The sequence below is a fragment of the Tupaia chinensis genome, unplaced genomic scaffold, assembly GCF_000334495.1.
Source record: "Tupaia chinensis unplaced genomic scaffold, TupChi_1.0 Scaffold000622_1, whole genome shotgun sequence".
Taxonomy (NCBI): domain Eukaryota; kingdom Metazoa; phylum Chordata; class Mammalia; order Scandentia; family Tupaiidae; genus Tupaia; species Tupaia belangeri.
The window spans coordinates 4,571,479-4,590,059 of NW_006160142.1; positions in this window are offsets into that span (position 1 = coordinate 4,571,479).

The window sequence follows — 18,581 nt, forward strand, 5'->3', positions numbered from 1 at the left end:
ATGAATAAAACTAGCCAGGAAGGTACATAAACAGGCTCTAGTTCTATATTTTGTGAACTACAAGAAGACTATTGCCATTAGACTTTTTTTTTCTTTTAATTTTCATCTATAAAATGATAAGATTTGAATAAATGGTTGATAACAGCTCTTCAAGGTTCAGTGCTCTGAATTTAAGAATTCTCCCATGTGGGGGACAGCAGATGGTGTAATGGTTATGTCACTGGACTCCCACATAGTCAAGATCAAGTCCTGGACCCAGTGGATTGAAACTCATGCCAGACGTGTGTGTGTATGTGTGTGTTTGTGTGTGTGTGTGTGTGCCCAAAATCACATGAAGAGAATAAAGAAGAGATTGCAGCATAGCTTCCCCCCCCGTCCCCCCCACCCTGCTCCCCGGGGAGTGATTTCTCCCTTCTATCTCTTTTTCCCTCTGTCTCTCTGGCGAGCACACGTACCCTATCACAAAAATCTCTCTAAGTAAAAAAGAATTCTCTCACTGGATAGATAGATCTAAATGTAATTCTACTATCTGAAGTTTACTTCAAATAGAAATTTAAACTTTTTCATTTTTTATTATTTATTATTATTATTTATACTTTCAATCACTATACATCATTTAGATTTTAGAGAATTTGCTCAGCATGATTATACACCTCAAACCAGTCTAGTTGAGAATATTATGTGAATAGCATAGATGTCATCATCAACAGTTAATAAACCATATCCTTCTCCCACAAATGTCTTACCTCTCCCTCTCTATTTTTTCTCCCAAATTTCCTTCCCTACATTCTTTCCTTCTCCTGCTCTCCTTCCACTTTGTCCCCAGGGCCCATGACAATTTTCAATGCTTTTATGTCTCTAGTCTTTCAGTCTTTACCATAGAGAGATTTTTGCTATAGGGCACGTGCAATCATGGAAGAAACAAGATTCCAGGAAGAGAAGGGACTCCAACATGGCCATCCCATCGTGTGTGTGTGTTTGGGGGGGGTGGTGATTCCTCATTTTATCTCTCCCTGTCTGTGTTTCTCTCTGGTGAGTGCACATACTCTAAGGCAAAAACCTCTTAAAAAATGCTTTCTGAATGCTATTTTTTATGACACTGTACTTACTATTATAGGATTGAAGCTTTTATTAAGAAAAATCTTAAAAGATTTGCATTATATTCATACGTTTTATTATTGCTATCACAATGACGATGTAGAAGTGAACTGTATCAACCATTAGAAATGGGAAGGCCACAAATGATAACACTCCCCATAATGTCAAGCCACAGATAAGAACTATAACCTTGGTTTTGCTGCCGAATCTCCCTTACTCTTTTCCAGGAAATATCCCGATAATCATTTGTCTTCCCTAGAAACTGTGAAGTGTTTTGAGATTATGGTTGTCTTTAAATTTCAGTATACATTGAACTCTTTAAAATAGTGTTCAAGTAAGTGACATCAGAGTGTGTAGATAAGAGAAATATGGTAGGAAGATGTTTACTCAGTAGCTTACAGGAGTAGAACATTCTGCTCTCTAAATTCTCTAGGGATAAAACATATATATCAAACTATAATTTCTAAATAAGCAACTTGATCATTAAATGACTATAAATAAGGACAAATACATGTGCTTAAATATCAACTAGTAGTACAAGGTTAAAGTGCAAAATGTTAAAAGATATGAAACCACAATGAAAAACTCAAAACATAAATAGAAGCAAGGTGGGTTATATATTAACAATATTTCAAAGTGAGTGATGGCTATGTGGGGGCTATTCTACCATTATCTCTACATCTACTTATATTGGAAAATTCCCATAACAAGGAATTAGACATAAATAGATAAGCCAAGCTGGCGTTTTTATGGTAACTGTCAGGCTTTGCCTTGATGATCATATTCCTAGTCCATGTATGACTAGAATTATAAAGTAGAAAATTCAGTGCTAGTGCTAGTCAAACATAGTATTACCTTGAGCCTGGGCACTAATATCACATATCAGACTGGTACTATTTTTTTTTTCAACCAGCTGTATGTCCATACACATGAAAAGGTCTTCTCGCCTAGTAAAAACAGCATGATCTTTCTGGTCTAGTACAGTGATAATATCTCCTGGCTCCAGTCCTGGTTCTTGGTCTCCTTCACCATGGAATGTTATCTTCTGGCCATCTTTTTTTTTTGGAGAGGTTTTCGCTATAGGACGCATGCGCTCGCCAGACAGACAGAGAGAGACATAGAAACAGAAAGCGAGAAATCACCCCGCAGGGAGGATGGTCACACCGCAATCCCTTCTCCTCCATTCTCCTCTCGGGATCTTGGGCATGCATGCACACGTGCCCGGCGTGAGTTCTAAGCCACCGGGTCCAGGACGCGAACCGCGGTTGACTACGTGGGAGTCCAGCAACATAGCCATTACGCTATCTGCTGGTTCCCAGGACTGGTACTATTTTAATGGAAATGATATGGACAGCAAGAAGGCAAGATGAAGACCTCATGAGAGCCCATGTTCAGCCAAAGCAGGAATTCCAACTGAAACCGTGACATATTGACAGCTTTGAGAGAGGAAAGGAAAGATAAAGGGATGGTTTAAGAGTTATATCATGTATTTTTGGGTGAAAAGACTACTGTTCTTTAGCATTTTTGTATATCCCAAAAGGGGAACAAATGACTTTATTATCTCTTGACAACCAATATTGAAGGGACCAGGTTGAAGTGAGCTGGTGATATACTGAACTTTTAAAAAGCTCACTTTCTCTACTACTCTTCGTGCTCTACACTCCACAGTCTTTTGACTCTATCAAAGTGGCAACTATCTTCCCTATGACACACATGACATGTATAAGACCCCAAATGTTATTTAAAACTCCAAGGTTCTCAAGCCTTCATTGGAAATACCACAATTTCCACCAACATGAAACGTCACTAAGTTCCCACTGACAATTTGGCTTTCTATTGGATTTCTATCCCTTCAGTGAATGAGGCAAATGACACCAGCTGATACCTAGTACAACCCCATAGGAAAGTAACTCAGAGAATTTTAAACAAAAAGGAAAGCAGTTCTCACTATTATTGTTCTCTAGGGCTTACAGACATACTGAGCCCACATCACTTCTGCCATCATAACTACACAGCTATTTCAGCTTTAAATCCATCCTGGAATAGGTATCCTTTTATCACTCATTTTTCCACTTTAATATTGCCCTTAATCTCTATTCAAAACCTTTAGTCACCTGGATATGAGTGATGGATACTCAGACAAACACCTGATTCACACTAGGCATTGCCCTGCCCCCCACCAACCATGACAACTCATGAAGGTAAATATGCTAGTGTGATATTTTAGAAAGTATTTTCTAATGTCAAATACATGATTTCAAAAATGGTTTGGCAATCTACGTTTGAAGAAACAAATGTGCTAGGAATAAAAGATGATTAGAGATGTGAGAGTTTGTGTTTATGTGTGGGAGAGAGTTGCATCACACCTTATGTAAACTGATTTTAACAATAGGTTTGGTATTGAGAAGATTAATTTCTAAAGTCACAATAACAGGTTTTCTTATGACAAACATTTCAAATGAGACAGGACTCTAAACCTCAAGAGAAAGCTCTAAGGGATCCATATTCTGTTAGCTGAGGGTAATCTTTTCTGTCTGTCTTCCCCTTTGAATTGATTCTTTAGTGAGATCTCATGGGGAAAAAATGTTAAATGCATTTGAAAATAAAAACATTCTAGCAGCTTTGACTTTATGCCATTTCATTTTACAGTTTTTTAGGAAACAACTTGGTGTCATAGTTCCAATTCTCAAATGTTTCTGCTTCTAGTCTCTCCTCACTCCTGCCTAGCTCACAGCTGTCAGCACAATCATCCTGACATATTACTTGGATCCTGACATGTCCCTGCTCTTGATCGCCCAGCCTCACATTTTGCTTGGCTTTCTGGTCATTAGATCTCTGCAGCAAAAATCATTTCATCGTCCCCACCATAGATTCAGCTCTCTCCCAGATTTTAGGACTAATCTAAGTCCACATAAAGCAAACTTTTATAAAAATGCATGAAAAATATTAAAAGAATCTGTTCAACAGGATTAGGTTATTGATTATATTTGGAGAGGAAAGACAAAGAAAAAGTGAAGGTTAGTCTCAGATTTCTCAATGAGTGACTGGGTCTTCTTCAGAACATGGTCCTTGAGTGCGTATGAAACATACATGAAGAAAGTATCAAACAGGCAATCAAATATATAGACCTATATATTTAGGAGAGAGAACTGAATTGGAAAATAAAGAAGTGTGTATCATTAGGTAACAGGTGAAAAGCAAAACCTACAAATGAATTCTATAATCCAGGGAGAATCTATCAAGGGAGACCTGAAGAATGCCAAGACAAATGTGGAAAAACACAAAAGGAAGGCCTTGGGAGATGAGAGGCCTCGCACGCAGTCAGAGAAGAAGCAGTCCAGGATTCTTCTCTGAAATTCAGCTTCCTAAACTCAACTGCCTAACTACAATTTCATAGGTACCTTACATTTTACAAATCACAAAATGAACTCTTGATCTCTCCTGAAGTTTACAAATACCACATGCTCAAACAAAAATGCTAATTCTGGGGAACCAGCAGTTAGTGTAATGGCTATGTCGCTGGACTCCCACGTAGTTGACTGCGGTTCACGTCCTGGACCCGGTGGCTTAAAACTCACGCTGGGCACGTGTGCGTGCGTGCCCAAAATCCCAAGAGGAGAAGAGAATGCGGCGTGACCATCCCCCCTGGGGGGTGATTTCTCGCTTTCTGTCTTTATGTTTCTCTCTCTCTCTCTCTCTGTCTGGCGAGCGCACGCGCCCTATAGCAAAAAACCTCTCCAAAAAAAAAAGCTAATTCTGCTCCCTGTCCCTTTTACATGCGACCCTTCATGAATGCCTACTTTTAACTTGAAAATATATCTGCCAGTCCTGACCTCTCTGTCTCCACTGTCTCCTTCTCATTCCAATTCACCAGCATCTCTTGCTGCAATAACCTCCTAACAGTTCTGCCTACTGCATTGGTAATCCAGTTCACATGACTGTCCTGTCCTACATGAAATCTTTGGATCACTCTTCATTACACATAAAATTTAATCTAGCCTCCTTCTAAGGATTAGAGAAGGTGTTTCATGATTCGCTTTCCTGCTTTTGCTTGCCATCCTTCTCTCGTACAGTTGCTTTCCTCTCATGGTGTCCATACCAGATTTGCATACCAACGAGTCACCAGACAAACTTAAAACTTCTCAACCTCTGTGCCTACAAGGGGGCTGTCACCTCCACTTGTGTTCTTTTCATGCCCACTTCTTTCTCTTTCAAGTCTTTGTTTAAGTGCTACCACCTAGATTTCTCTTTCTTTGATCACTGTATCTAAAAAACATATTCTCTTTGGTTCTATTACTTTTTGGTAAAGTTCCCTGTTTGCTTCCTTTAATTTTAATTCTTAAGTGTATGTCTGTTCCTTGAGATTTTTCGCTGTCTTATTAACCAGTCCATCTGCAGAAATCAGCACATGCCTGAGGCTGCATTGAATAAACAAATGAAAGAATAAATTTTAGATGCCCTAGATATTTAATATCCATTTACCTAAATATGCTCTTGCTGCTTCTAAACTTACCTAATCTGTTCATAAAGTTACTTTCCCCCTCTATAAAGTATATCATAGCATCAATTTACAATTAAGTAACAGTCTGCTAGCAGACCTCTGAACTCATTTCTGTATAGTTTCCTATTATTTCCCAATAGATAATATAGAATCCATATAGGCTAGTCCACTCTTTCGTCACCAATAGGCCTGGTAATTTCTAACTACCAAGCCACCTCATACATAATCTCTACCTAGAGTATGTTTTTCTGTCTTCTCTATTAACATGTTAGAGTACAAGCTTGAGTCTCCTCCAAAAATCCCCAGACTAGCCAGTGTTCGGTGATCACATCTTTCTCTCATCTTTCATGATTTATGTACTTCTGTCATCTTTTAGAATGTTGTCATGTGCTATTTTGGATGACCTTATTATTATTATTATTATTGCTTATTATATTATTTTGATTTATATTGCTATGCAGTTCTCAGATCTACGTCATTTCTCCACAGCTACACTGCCACAACTTTTAAATAATTTGTACTGTCTGCTTTTGTCTCCCTAAAAATGTCTTGCACATTGTAGGAGTTCAAAAATATCCAGTGTTTGTATAATTAATTCATTTACTCACATCAAAACCTTCTGATAGTACTAATAGGGAATTTTACTAAATATGAATGAAAAAATTTGGAACTCACATAAGGTGATATTGGAAATATTTTGGTTGATTAAAAATTTCTGGGCCAGTTCTATGGCCTAGTGGATAAGGGAGGTGGATCCCACATGGCTTATTGCAAGGTCTGAATCTTGATCACAGTGGCTTCAAAAACCTGTCCTATGCATATATGTGCATGTCCCAAATCCCAATAGGATGAGAAATGAAAGAGAAGAGATTGTGGTGTATCCATCTCCCATGGGGGGTGGTGTTTTTTCCTCTCTCTGTCTCTCAGCCTTTCTGCCCCTGGTAAGTATACATGTCCTCTGGCAAACAAACAAACAAAAAATCTAATACATTTATTTCTTCTATGAGGGAGAAAAACAGAAACAGGCAAATAGACACCCACAACAGAATCGTCATGCCAGGATCCACCCCCAGCTTCAGCTAGCCCAGATCATGGGCACATTCACTCACCCAGTGTGCAAAGGGAGGCCCTAGGACAGAACCCTGGACTTGCCAATATGTGTCCAACATGGCACGGTTTTGTGTTACTGCTACACCACCTTCTGGACCCTCTAATATAATATAAAACTCAGTCTTGCTTTGTACTAATCCTTACGCATACTTTTTGTTTTGGTTTGGTTTGTTTTAGAATGTAGAAAAAATTTAACTGCCAGGTGATATAACAACGAATGAACTGTAAATGGGCAACTAGTTTGAATACGCAGTTCTCTATTGAGGCTGATATAATGTCCTGGGAGAATTCTGAGTACTGAACTATTTCAGCTCAGTAAGTACCCTTTTATACTTTGTTGCCTGGTGATTAATCTACTGAGCATTCCATGCTAAATTAATTAAATCAACAGTAAAGCTATAAACAAGAGAGGGATTGGTGAACTTTGAATCATAGAGAATAACAAATTTGTTATGCCTAAAAACAGTCTAGCTTTATGGATGATGAAAAAAATCTAACAGATAAAGTAACATTTTAGTATTCATCTCTTATAAACAAAGCATTGATGTAAAATGGGTCTCAAAGTCTTAACTTGCAGAATTGTTAACGGATTTTTGCATTAGTCAAATATTCCAAATGCTAGACCTACTGATGGATAAAGCAATTATTATGGAACAATTGCCACTGGATTCAAAAGGAAAAAGAAAAATCAGGTTGGGAAATCTGAGCATAATAAAATGTACTTTCAGTTCAAGATGGTAGACAAATCATATGCACTATCTCCTATTTGCATGCCAAATACTCTTCAGTGGTAGACAGTTAATTAAAATATGTATACTCCTGCACATAACAATGACCACAAATGAGAAACAAACCAGAAACTTGGAGGAACTTCTGAAAGACACAAAGCAGACAAAATGAATGTAAAGGAGACCATAGCCTAAAAATCATTCGTAGAAATGATACGTAGAGTTTTCCATGCTCAGCAGTGGTGAATACAAGACATAGACAGGAACCCAAGGCTATGTAACAACATAATTTGATAAGAAAAAGTAATCGTGACATTTTGGAAAGGAAGATCAGCCTGTTCAAATATTTCTTCTTCCTCTTGTACAAAGTAACAATCATAGGACTAACTGTTGTCATGCAGCCATACCACTAAAGATAACTGTCCAATTACCTCACCCATTTCAAATCTCATTCTCTCTTCACTCAGGTCACAGAACAAGCTACAGAAAAATTCCCAAGCAAGTTGCATATCTACAACAGACCAATTAATAGAAAATAGCCATTAACAATGAACACATGGTCAAATCAAGATGCATTAATGAATGCCAACATCATGACAAAGAAAACCTTAACTAAAATAATATTTAATTGATAATAAAATAAATAAAATTAAGGTTCTCAGAGGGTTGAGAAAACATCACACATTTAAAAAAAGAAAACAGCCTTTATTTTTAAAGTGGGAGATTCTGAATATAAAATAATAAAAATTTTAAAATAAAAATAGTAGGTTGTCTGGCTAATTATTGGACAAAACAAAACAAACAGAAATGAGCTGAAGAACACATGAAATGCAAAGGACAAAGACATGGAAGGTCTACAAGAAACATTACAATCAACTGAGGATGAACCTAGAATGTCTGTGATTGGTTAACAGGAGTTTTAGAAAAAGAAAATAGTGAGAAAAATTTTCTAGAATTAAGGAAAGGCAGAAGATCTCTGATATTAAATCATTACGTGTGCAAGTAAATAAGAATACATCTAGAAACAGTGTAGTGATGTCCCAGAACACCCAGATAAAGGGAAATGTAATTTCAAAAACTCTTAACAATCAACTATAAGCGAATTGCTGAGAAGGAGGAGATCAGATCAATGTCTGACTTCTCGGCAGTCACTCAAGACTCGAGAAACCAATAAAGCAGTATCATCCAAGGACTGGGAGGAAATTGTATTTCTCTTTCCTTCCCTTCCTCTCTTTCCTCTTTCTTCTCCCTCTGTCTCTTTATAATTCTTGTTTTGTCTTTTTGACATTAGACATCTGTTAGTTAATCCTTACAGGAGTAGAACAAAAAAATTTTCTAAGAAAGACAAATCAATTAGTGTAAGTATAAGAGGAAAATTTCATAAAATTAAACAAAAGGATAAATATTAAGAAAGAAAAACAAAATAAACAAACAAGAAACAAAAATACAAAATACACATTACTTATTATTTGTTACTCCTACTCTAAATATATAGTTTGATGAAAGTAACTTAATGGTTACCTTGAGAAGCATGTAAATATTTCTCTTTTTTTAGAATTATTTTATTGAACATTTTTTATTCATTTATTTATTTATTTTATTTGATCAGAGAGGGACTGTGTGTGTGTGTGTGTGTGAGAGAGAGAGAGAGAGAGAGAGAGAGAGAGAGAGAGAGAGAGAGAGAGAGAGAGAGAGAGAGAGAGCCAGAAAGAAAGCTGCCAGGTCTGGGACTCAAACCATGGTTGGTCATGTGGGAATCTAGCGCTCCTAACCACCAAGCCACTGCCAGCCCCGAGAAACACTTAAATATGTCTTCCTTTTTACTATTTACACCGGTTTATACAAGATCATTAACATGAATGCAATTTAGCTTTATAAAGGGAGTACTGAATTTGTTCACTTTATAACACAATGGGCACAATTTTTTCATGTTCCAGGTAGGTCTTTGGGGTGGGGGGTGTGAAACAGAATATCCCTGGTCATTGTCTGAATGATCATTAAATGTAGGAAGAAATTCCACCTGAACCATGCCAATAGGTAAGAATAGTAGTTGCTTTCTCTTTTTAAGAGAGATTTTTGCTAGAGGGCACATGCACTCACCAGAGAGGCAAAGAAACAGAGAGCAAGAAAGTGAGAAATCATCCCCAGGGGAGAGGGCCACATTGCAATCCCTACTCCTCCATTCTCCTCTTGGGATTTTGGGCATGCATGCATACACACTCAGTATGAGTTTCAAACCACCAGGTTTGGGGCTCAAACCACAGTCATCCATGTTGGAATCCTGTGCCTTCACCACTGTGCCACCTGCTGGCCCCTGGAATGGCAGTTACTTTTTATTACCATTATCATCAAGGTACATTCAAAAGTGCTATTCTATATTCTTCTCAATCTTGCATACAATTTTTTTATTTTATTCTATTGTCAACATTTTTATCTCAATGTCTTTTCCTATATCTTTTTTTTTTTTTTTTGTAGCTATTCCCCTGGGGGATGATTTCTCACTTTCCTCTCCCTGTCATTCTCTCCAGTGAGTCCACACTCTTTTAAGGAAAAAAAAAAAAAAAGAAAAGAAAGAAAAAGAAAAAGAAGACCACACTGCAACTACTACTCAATTGCTTTAAAATCACAGAGTGAAAAAAACAACATTGAACTTCCATACTGATTTTATACAACTTCTGTACAGTCTCTTTTATACATATATATGTCTATAATTTACATTTAATCACTATACATCTTTACAGTAGTTATTCCATTTTCTATAGTGAGGTGCTAAGTTTATGAAAACTAGAATGTGCCTGGAATGATTTCCAAATACCTACTGTGACTTTGGTAGACCCATATGAGATCTCTCCTGAGGAATGGTTTTCTGACCATCTCAATAGACCTTGTTTATTAAAGTAAAAAATCCTCAGAATCCTCAGCATAGAAAGAAAGCTATTTTGGCTATGTTTAAAGAGCCCTACTAAGGAATAGTAGGATGATGGCTGAATATCCTGCTACAGATTCTTATTTCACGGGACAGAAGCATGTTGGCTCAATAAAGACAGCAGAGCCTATCAACTGAGTTTTGTTTTCTGTCTTTTTCCATTGGTCTTGAATTAAGTGAAAAGTTCTCCTGATTCAGAGAATAGGTTAAATATGCTTAATATTGAAGAGCTGAGTATGTTTTTATCTTTTTTTTAAATTAGGAACCCGTGGAATATTACAGATAAAAGCAATAAAAACCCAGTTAGACCTGCAAAATTGTGAATAAAATCAAAGAGCTAGGACATGAGCAAAACTTAACCAATGGAAGGAGGGAATCTATGAGATTTAATATATACCAGGTACAACCATGAAAAGAACAAAAAAGAAAAAATAAGGAGAAAAATTTGCCACTGAGATTTCAAAATTGAGAATCTGATTATTACTAATAGCATAAGGAGGTCAAGAAGACAATTTGTTTTTGAAGTAAACAGAAAATAACAACAACAAAAAAGTTCTCACAAGCTAAACTTAAATGATCTACAGTTTATTCTGAAGCAAGATTCAGGTAAGAAATGTTTTATTAACACTACCGGGCTGTAATCATTTTAAGACCGTGGGATAAAGGAATGGTTTATGACAATCTATATGAGCAATTCAAGCTCTCTTATTTCCAAAGTATTTCTGCATGGTGATGCAAACCCAAAGGAAACATTCAGACAAAGTGTAAAATTGCACATATCTCCACCTGTCATCTTTTCTCAAAGCCCATATTGCTCTGTATAGATATTTGACAAAGCCCCTAGCAGTACATAACATGCCATCTCACGTGGAAGAACCTGTGCCTGTGTCCTTTCCCTATTGCTACCATGTGATTGGTTTGTGTATATTCCAAATAATATTTTGTCATGATTTTCAAGAAGGAAAAGAATGACTTACTAGGATAGTCATCTTTGAGACATTTAAATATGCAATAAAAACTACTGCAAAAAACAGTTTCATTAAAAAGTATCCACATGATTCTTTAAAATACACTCTTGGATTGCCTGTGACTGGGTTTTGAGAAATCCTATTCAAAATATAATGTCCTGCAGGTGCACACATTACATAATATTCTAATAATATGAATCACCAACAGACTTGTATTTGAAAGTCATTCTGGGAGTCAAGCACGGCACTTGATCTGATCCTGCAGTTTCCTTAAGGGTAAAGTTAACTTACACTGATATATTATTTCTTTGATATGATAAATTCTTAAACTCATACTTTATGTTTGTGTGCTTTTTTCAGCTACTATAAACAGTAATTTTGTCATGTATAAAATGAGGCATGTAGAAACCCATTTGTTATACTCTCTATATATCACAAATTCATTGACTCTTTAAATCTTCCCTCATCTATACCACCATCATGTTTTTGTCTGAATTCCCACGATTGCTTCTCACCTAGTCTCTCTGCTTTACAACTGCCGTGTCTGCTCCCTTCTCCCAGTTTCAACTTTCCATATAACAGTCAACAAGAACTTTTCAAAAATATAAATTAGATCAATTCCCTTCCCTGTGTAAATCATCTAATGGTTTTCCATTACATTTAGAATAAAATCCAGTATCCTCAGTTTGACTTACTTCACTTAACATGGAGGAGGGTGGGCAATGGGGGCCAGAAGAGAGAGAATCAAGGGGGAAGGAAAGTAAAACATTTAACAGATACAAAAATGAAAATTATCTCTTGATGATAATGTGTGCGGTAATGTCTTTGACTGGACTGATAGACAGTGTATTCATGCTGGGAAGATTCATTTTGTATGCTGTGGAGATACACAGTGATTAAATGTAAAAGAAAGAAAAGAAAAAGAATAAAATCCAAACCCTTGGCCCTGACTTCATCTCCGACCTTATCACTGACTGTGCTACAACCACACAGGCTTTGAGCTCCTGGAATTTTCATCCCTATCCTAGGGCCTTTGCACTCAGACATCTCTCTGCTTGGAGTACTCTTCCAGTGTCTGCATGTCTGGGATTTTCTCAACTGAAGTATCACCTCCTCCACAGGTGTTTCTAGACTATCTCATCTACAATCAGCTGTTGTTTTCTCAATCCCAGGCATTACCAAACATGTTACTTCGCAATTTTTCCCTCATAGAATTTACTATAATCTGAAACGGGTTGTTCACATCATTGCTTACTTGTTTATTGATCTCTTAATTCCACCAGAATCTAATTCCTTCTGAGCAAGGATCCTATCTATCTTATTTGACTAGCTATTTGTAGAATAATCTATATTCCCAGAATCTTGAACAGTGGCACAAACATGTAATATATGCTGAACAAATATTTATTAAATGAATATTCAAAGTGCCACTGTAAAGATCATGTATGTAAAATTACCTAGAGTGAACAAAAGAGAGTGACTGAAAAGGTCATTATGTGATCTTGTTTTGAGAACTCTGCTATAAATTGTGAGCATAGTTTATTTTATTCTGGTAATTGTTTTGTTTATATTATGTGGCATTGAGGGTAATTTGACAGGTAAGGTTTTCCTAGAATTTAAAACATTTTTAGAATTCTACATTGTGCACTGTCCTCCCATTTTCAATTCCAACCATTTTTTTTCACTTTGTACCAATCCATAATGCTTCTCTAACCTCACTTTAATTGTATGCTCTCTTGTTATATTTTATGATGTTTTATAAGCCATCTTAAATCCTTCCTGGAATAGAGAGGAGTATAAACAAACAAAAAATTCAATATTCTAGTTAATATTCAGTTAGCATAACTTGAATCTGAATTTGAATGTGATGTAGTAAGAATTTCAAAAATCTAATCTACTTTGTGCCTTACACAAAGTAGGTATTTAAAATTGTGTTTACTTGATTTGATCAAACTCTGTAGGGCTTATAATTTAAATAGCTATATATTCATTATAAATCTATTTAATGCATGTGCATGATACCTCCAGGATAACTTGTTAGATGTCAAGAGGAGATAATCACAAATTAGCCTTCTTACCCTTCTTATTTGAGCATAATATTCAGCAGAAAGATGAGATATAAAAGCAAATGCTTCAATATGGGATACTGATTCTCTGGAAAGCCCATCCCAATACGCTTACAATTTTAAGACTTTCTCTGTAAGAAAAGAATCTCAGTCATTTTCTCTGCTGGTACTGAAGGACACAGCTACCAAGGTCATGGCTACTTGGTCTGAGTTTCTTCTTGATCCAAAGGCAATTTATTATATACCATGAATTTGCCAGTTATCTATAAGGTGGTCTGGCGGGAAAGTTCTCTCCAAATTGCCTAACTTCTTTAGTAAGATTCTCTTTGTGTCTGAGTATGAACTTGAGATATATAATATAAAGCAGTGGTAGCTAGAGCCAAAAGACATAGAGATAACCCAAGTTAGAGAATAACCAAGGCCCCATAGAGAGAGAACAAACTAAAGATCAGAAATTAGAAGTCAACCAGACGTTTAAATAATGAGAATAACTTTCTCCTGGTATTTCTGAATATTTCAACTCCTTGGCACTGTAGAGTAATGTTCAAGTTTACGTAAGGAAAACAAATACTTCCCTGATAAAGCTCCAGTTCTTGAGGGACCAAGTAAACTTCCCTTCTTTCCATCCAAAGAGATTACTAAAATAGGTATAGTCTATCCAATTGAAATACACAGAAGTGAGGATATAGCTTGACTAAAATTTGACAAAAGAACGTACATGGGAACTGTACCTATCAACTCCAATTGAAGGACAAACTGGTCTTGTAAAGAAATACTCTTTCCTGAAAGACAAAAATTCTGCAAACATGTATTATGTGCACAAGAACAGATTCTAAGACAAGAAGAGACTTTAAAAGTTACTAAATCTAATCTCTCCAATAGTTCACGAGTCTTGTCTAAACCCAAGTTGCTTTGGTCTGAATGCCTGTCCTTCCAAAACTCACATGTTGAAACTAATCACCAATTTTATGGTATTAGGACATCCAGTCTTTGTCTGTGGTTTTGGCCAATCTGGCTATGATAGACCTTGGAGATCTTTTTGGGTTAATTCTGTTTCTTGAGTCTGGATATTGTAATGACTCTCTAGGTCTGGAAGTTTTGTTCCAGGATTTCATGGAAATAGATTATCTATGTCCTCATTATCCCCTTCTGGGATACCAATTATCTGGATGTTTGGACGCTTAATGGTATCAAGTATTTCTCATATATTGTCCTTATTTTCCTTGGTTATTTCCTCAATATTTTTCATAATTTTTTTCTAGGTCAGAGGTTTTGTCTTCTACATTTGAGATTCAATCTTCTGCGAGATCTAATATCTACTTTTAATACTTTTTTTTTTTTTGGAGAGGTTTTCGCTATAGGGTGCGTGCGCTTGCCAGACAGACAGAGACACAGAGACAGAAAGCGAGAAATCACCCACCAGGGGGGATGGTCATGCCGCAATCCCTTCTCCTCCATTCTCCTCCTGGGATCTTGGGCACACACGCACACACGCCCGCATGAGGTCCAAGCCACCGGGTCTGGGACATGAATCGCGGTTGACTACGTGGGAGTCCAGCAACATAGCCATTACGCTAACTGCTGGTTCCCTGCTTTTAATACTTTTAAGGGAGGTTTTAATTTCCTGTATCACAGTCTTTATCTCTGCAATTCCATTTAATTCTCTTTTTTTGAGAAGTTTTGCTATGGGGCTCATGCACTCACCAGAAAAACAGAGAGAGACAGAGAGCCAGAAAGTGAGAAATCTCTCCCCGGGGGTATGGCCATGCTGCAATCCTTTCTTCTCCATTCTCCTCTCAGGATCTTGGGCACACACGCACATGCTCCTGGCATGAGTTTAAGCCCCAGTCGAATTGCAGTTGACTACATGGGAGTCCAGTGACATAGCCATTACGCAATTGCTGGTCCCCCATTTGATTCTTTTTAATGGTATCTGTTCCTTCTTTTAAATCATGAAAGGACTTCCTCATCTCTAGAGCTTGTTTGTCTCTTTTCTCCAGTCTTTCAGAAGTGATTAGAACATCATGGCTCTGCCCTTATAAATGAGGTTAGTGCTTTTATAAAAGATACCTCAGAGATCTAGCTATCATCTTCACCATGTGAAGACACAGTATGAAGTCACTATGTATGGATCAGAAAGTTGGCCTGTACCAGACACCAAAACTGCTAGCAACTTGATCTTCCACTGCCCAGTCTGACTGGTTTATAAACCACCTAGATCTTGGTATTTTATTATAGCAGTTCAAATGAACTAAGACACAAGCAGAAGACCATTCCCTCTGAGTCTAAATACTAAACAGGTTTACCATATTCATATAGTAGTCCCTTGCATTGTTGTGAAATAGTGTAACTATGTACTAATTGTGAGAAGTTTTTTCTTTTTACTGCATTAATCCTGTCTTCCTAAAATTGACATCAATTAGTCCTTGTAACAACAAAAACTACTCCTTCACTAGGATGATATTTTTGATTTTGAAGATAGATGAAAGTGCCTCGTAATTCCTTACTTCCGTAGGGTAAATAGCCCCATTGCCTCTTCTAACCATTCCTCAAATAACATAGTCCCTAATTTCTCATCATCTTGTTACACTCAGATGGTTATTTACTGATTTGTCACTGAGTAGAACCAAATGAAGTTGAGAAAACTGTATATTTTTACATCTATATTAAGAAATTTTCAATCAAGTGAATTTGTTCTATGAAAAGTAAAATTTCCAATTACATTCAGCAAATATGCCTTGTACATATACATACTCCACTGTGGGCATTGTGTTTGTTTACAAGGAGTTGTATCAAGTTTAAAGAAAAATAGATATTTCATTTTATAGTCATTAACCTCTAGGATCTCTTTTACATCTCTATTGCCTCTGTAGGTTATGTCACTTTATTCAAAAAGAAAACCAACAATAAATGGTACTCAATAAGAAAGCAACAAATTTGTTCAAATAAATCAAGAAACACTACGGCTTTGTTCTTCTCTTTCTTTACTTTCTTTTTTTTTGGGGGGGGAGAGATTTTTGCTGTAGGGCACACACTCTCACCAGAGAGACAAGAGAGGGGCAGAAAGACAGAAAGTGAAATATCATCCCCCAGGAGGGATGGCCATGCCACAATCCCGTTTTATCCATTCCCCTCTTGGGTTTTGGGGTACGCACACACACAAGTCCTGTGTGAGTTTTAACCTACTAGGTCTGGGACTTGAACTGCTGTCATCTACACTGGGTCCAGCAATGTAACCATTATTCCATCTTCTGGTCCCAAAACTGAGGCTATTGTAAAAGTATGATAGAAGTCTTCCAAACTTCCCATGAAGGATTAGGAATCATATTTAATATCTTTCTTGATTTTAATTAAGCAATATTCCCATTAGGAATTCTACCTACTTAAGACATTTGTTAAAAGTCCATAATGTTAATTCAATGGAAAGTTTTCAATAGAAATCTATTTGATTTTTCATGTCTACTTTGCGTACTTTTTAGAAATGTGTTAGACAGTTATTAAAAGGTGTATTATATGGGGCCAGTAACTGACATAGTGGCTAAGGTGCTAGACTTCCACATGGCGCCCTGCAGTTTGAGTCCTGGACCTGGTGACTTGCTTTTTCACTTTCCCTATCTCTCACTCTTTCTCTGATCAAATTAAAAAAGAATAATGATAAATTTTAATTTATCATTATAAATTATAACTATCACAGTTCAATTCTCATTTTCAAAAGGAAAATTACTTTTATCCATAATTATTGAATGAAGAGTTATAAATATACAGTTTACTTAGTGTTATTTAGCATGCTACACACTTGGCAGTTGTGACAGAAGAATTAGTGCAAATTTTCTCAAATGGAAATTAAAATATGGTTTAATTTTTAGTTGACTAAGAGGATGATTCTTTATCTCCTTTAGTACTGTGGTATAATAAATAACCTATGGTGTTCTTTTATAACACTAAATTATTAGAATGTTTCCAAATATGTACACTTCAGGCATTGCTGAGAGAATTCATTTGACTACACCATACGACATTTAACTTTTCATGTGAATATTTTTATAGCAAAGTAAGTAATAACATGCTTAGCTGCCTCCTCTAAGACCTTCCTTGGACCTCAGCTCTAATTAGTTCTAATTTCATAACTCATCTATATATTTATATTTACATACATTTACTACACTCTATTATAGTCCATTATAAAAAGATCAAACAAGAATAGAACACTTAAAAAACAAGATAAACAATATTTTAAATGTGTATGTTATTTTTATATTTAAGAGGTACACAATTTTTCTGTCCTCACAGTTGGTGATTTTGTCATATCTGATCAGATTAGCATCTCATTTGATCCTCACTTCCTTCAAAGAACTCTGATACTAGGAATAGAAGTGTCTTGGCCATGTTCCTTGTGTTTACTTTATGCATATTGTTCTTCCATCTTCAATAAGGGCTTCTTAGCAGAAACTTATTTTGAAAGAATTAATTTAATAAAATCTTGATAATAAAATTCCTTAAACTTCTTTTTGCAAGCTTATGTGAAACCTCAATGAATTCTAAGGCATAGAAAGAACACAAGACAATGGAGGAATGGACCAGGGTCCATAAATCTGTATTTTTAAATAAACTCCCCAGGTATTACTTTCTCTCTCTCTCTCTCTCTTTCTCTCTCTCTCTCTCTCTCTCTAACCATACTTTGATATACTACTCAGACTCTGGAAATAATTGAAACCTTAGACTAACTTTAAAAATACCAAATTGAGTGCTTGAGCACCCCAGCACCAAGGAAAATATGCTTATGGTCCTGTATTGATTTCACTTTTCAATGATAATAAATGGACACCTTTCACTTTCCACATGAAGCCAAAGAATAACCCAATATCTTAATTTAATAAGCAACTGTTCTGAAGGATTTTTACCTTCATCTTACCCTCCCTGATACTGACTACAATCTAGCTAATAGCTGTATAATATCTTCATATACTGTATTTTATGACACCTCTTCTTGCAGAACTTTCATGATGCTAATAAATTGCCTAAATCCCACATAACAAAACAGAAAAAAGATCTAACATGACGTGGATGTCTAAGGTGCATGAGACATGGTTTTAGGCAATTTACGTTGATTATCTCAAGTTTAACCCTTATAAAAATGTTAAGGTAAACTCCCTAAGAGATATGTCTTCTTATCGCCATTTTAGA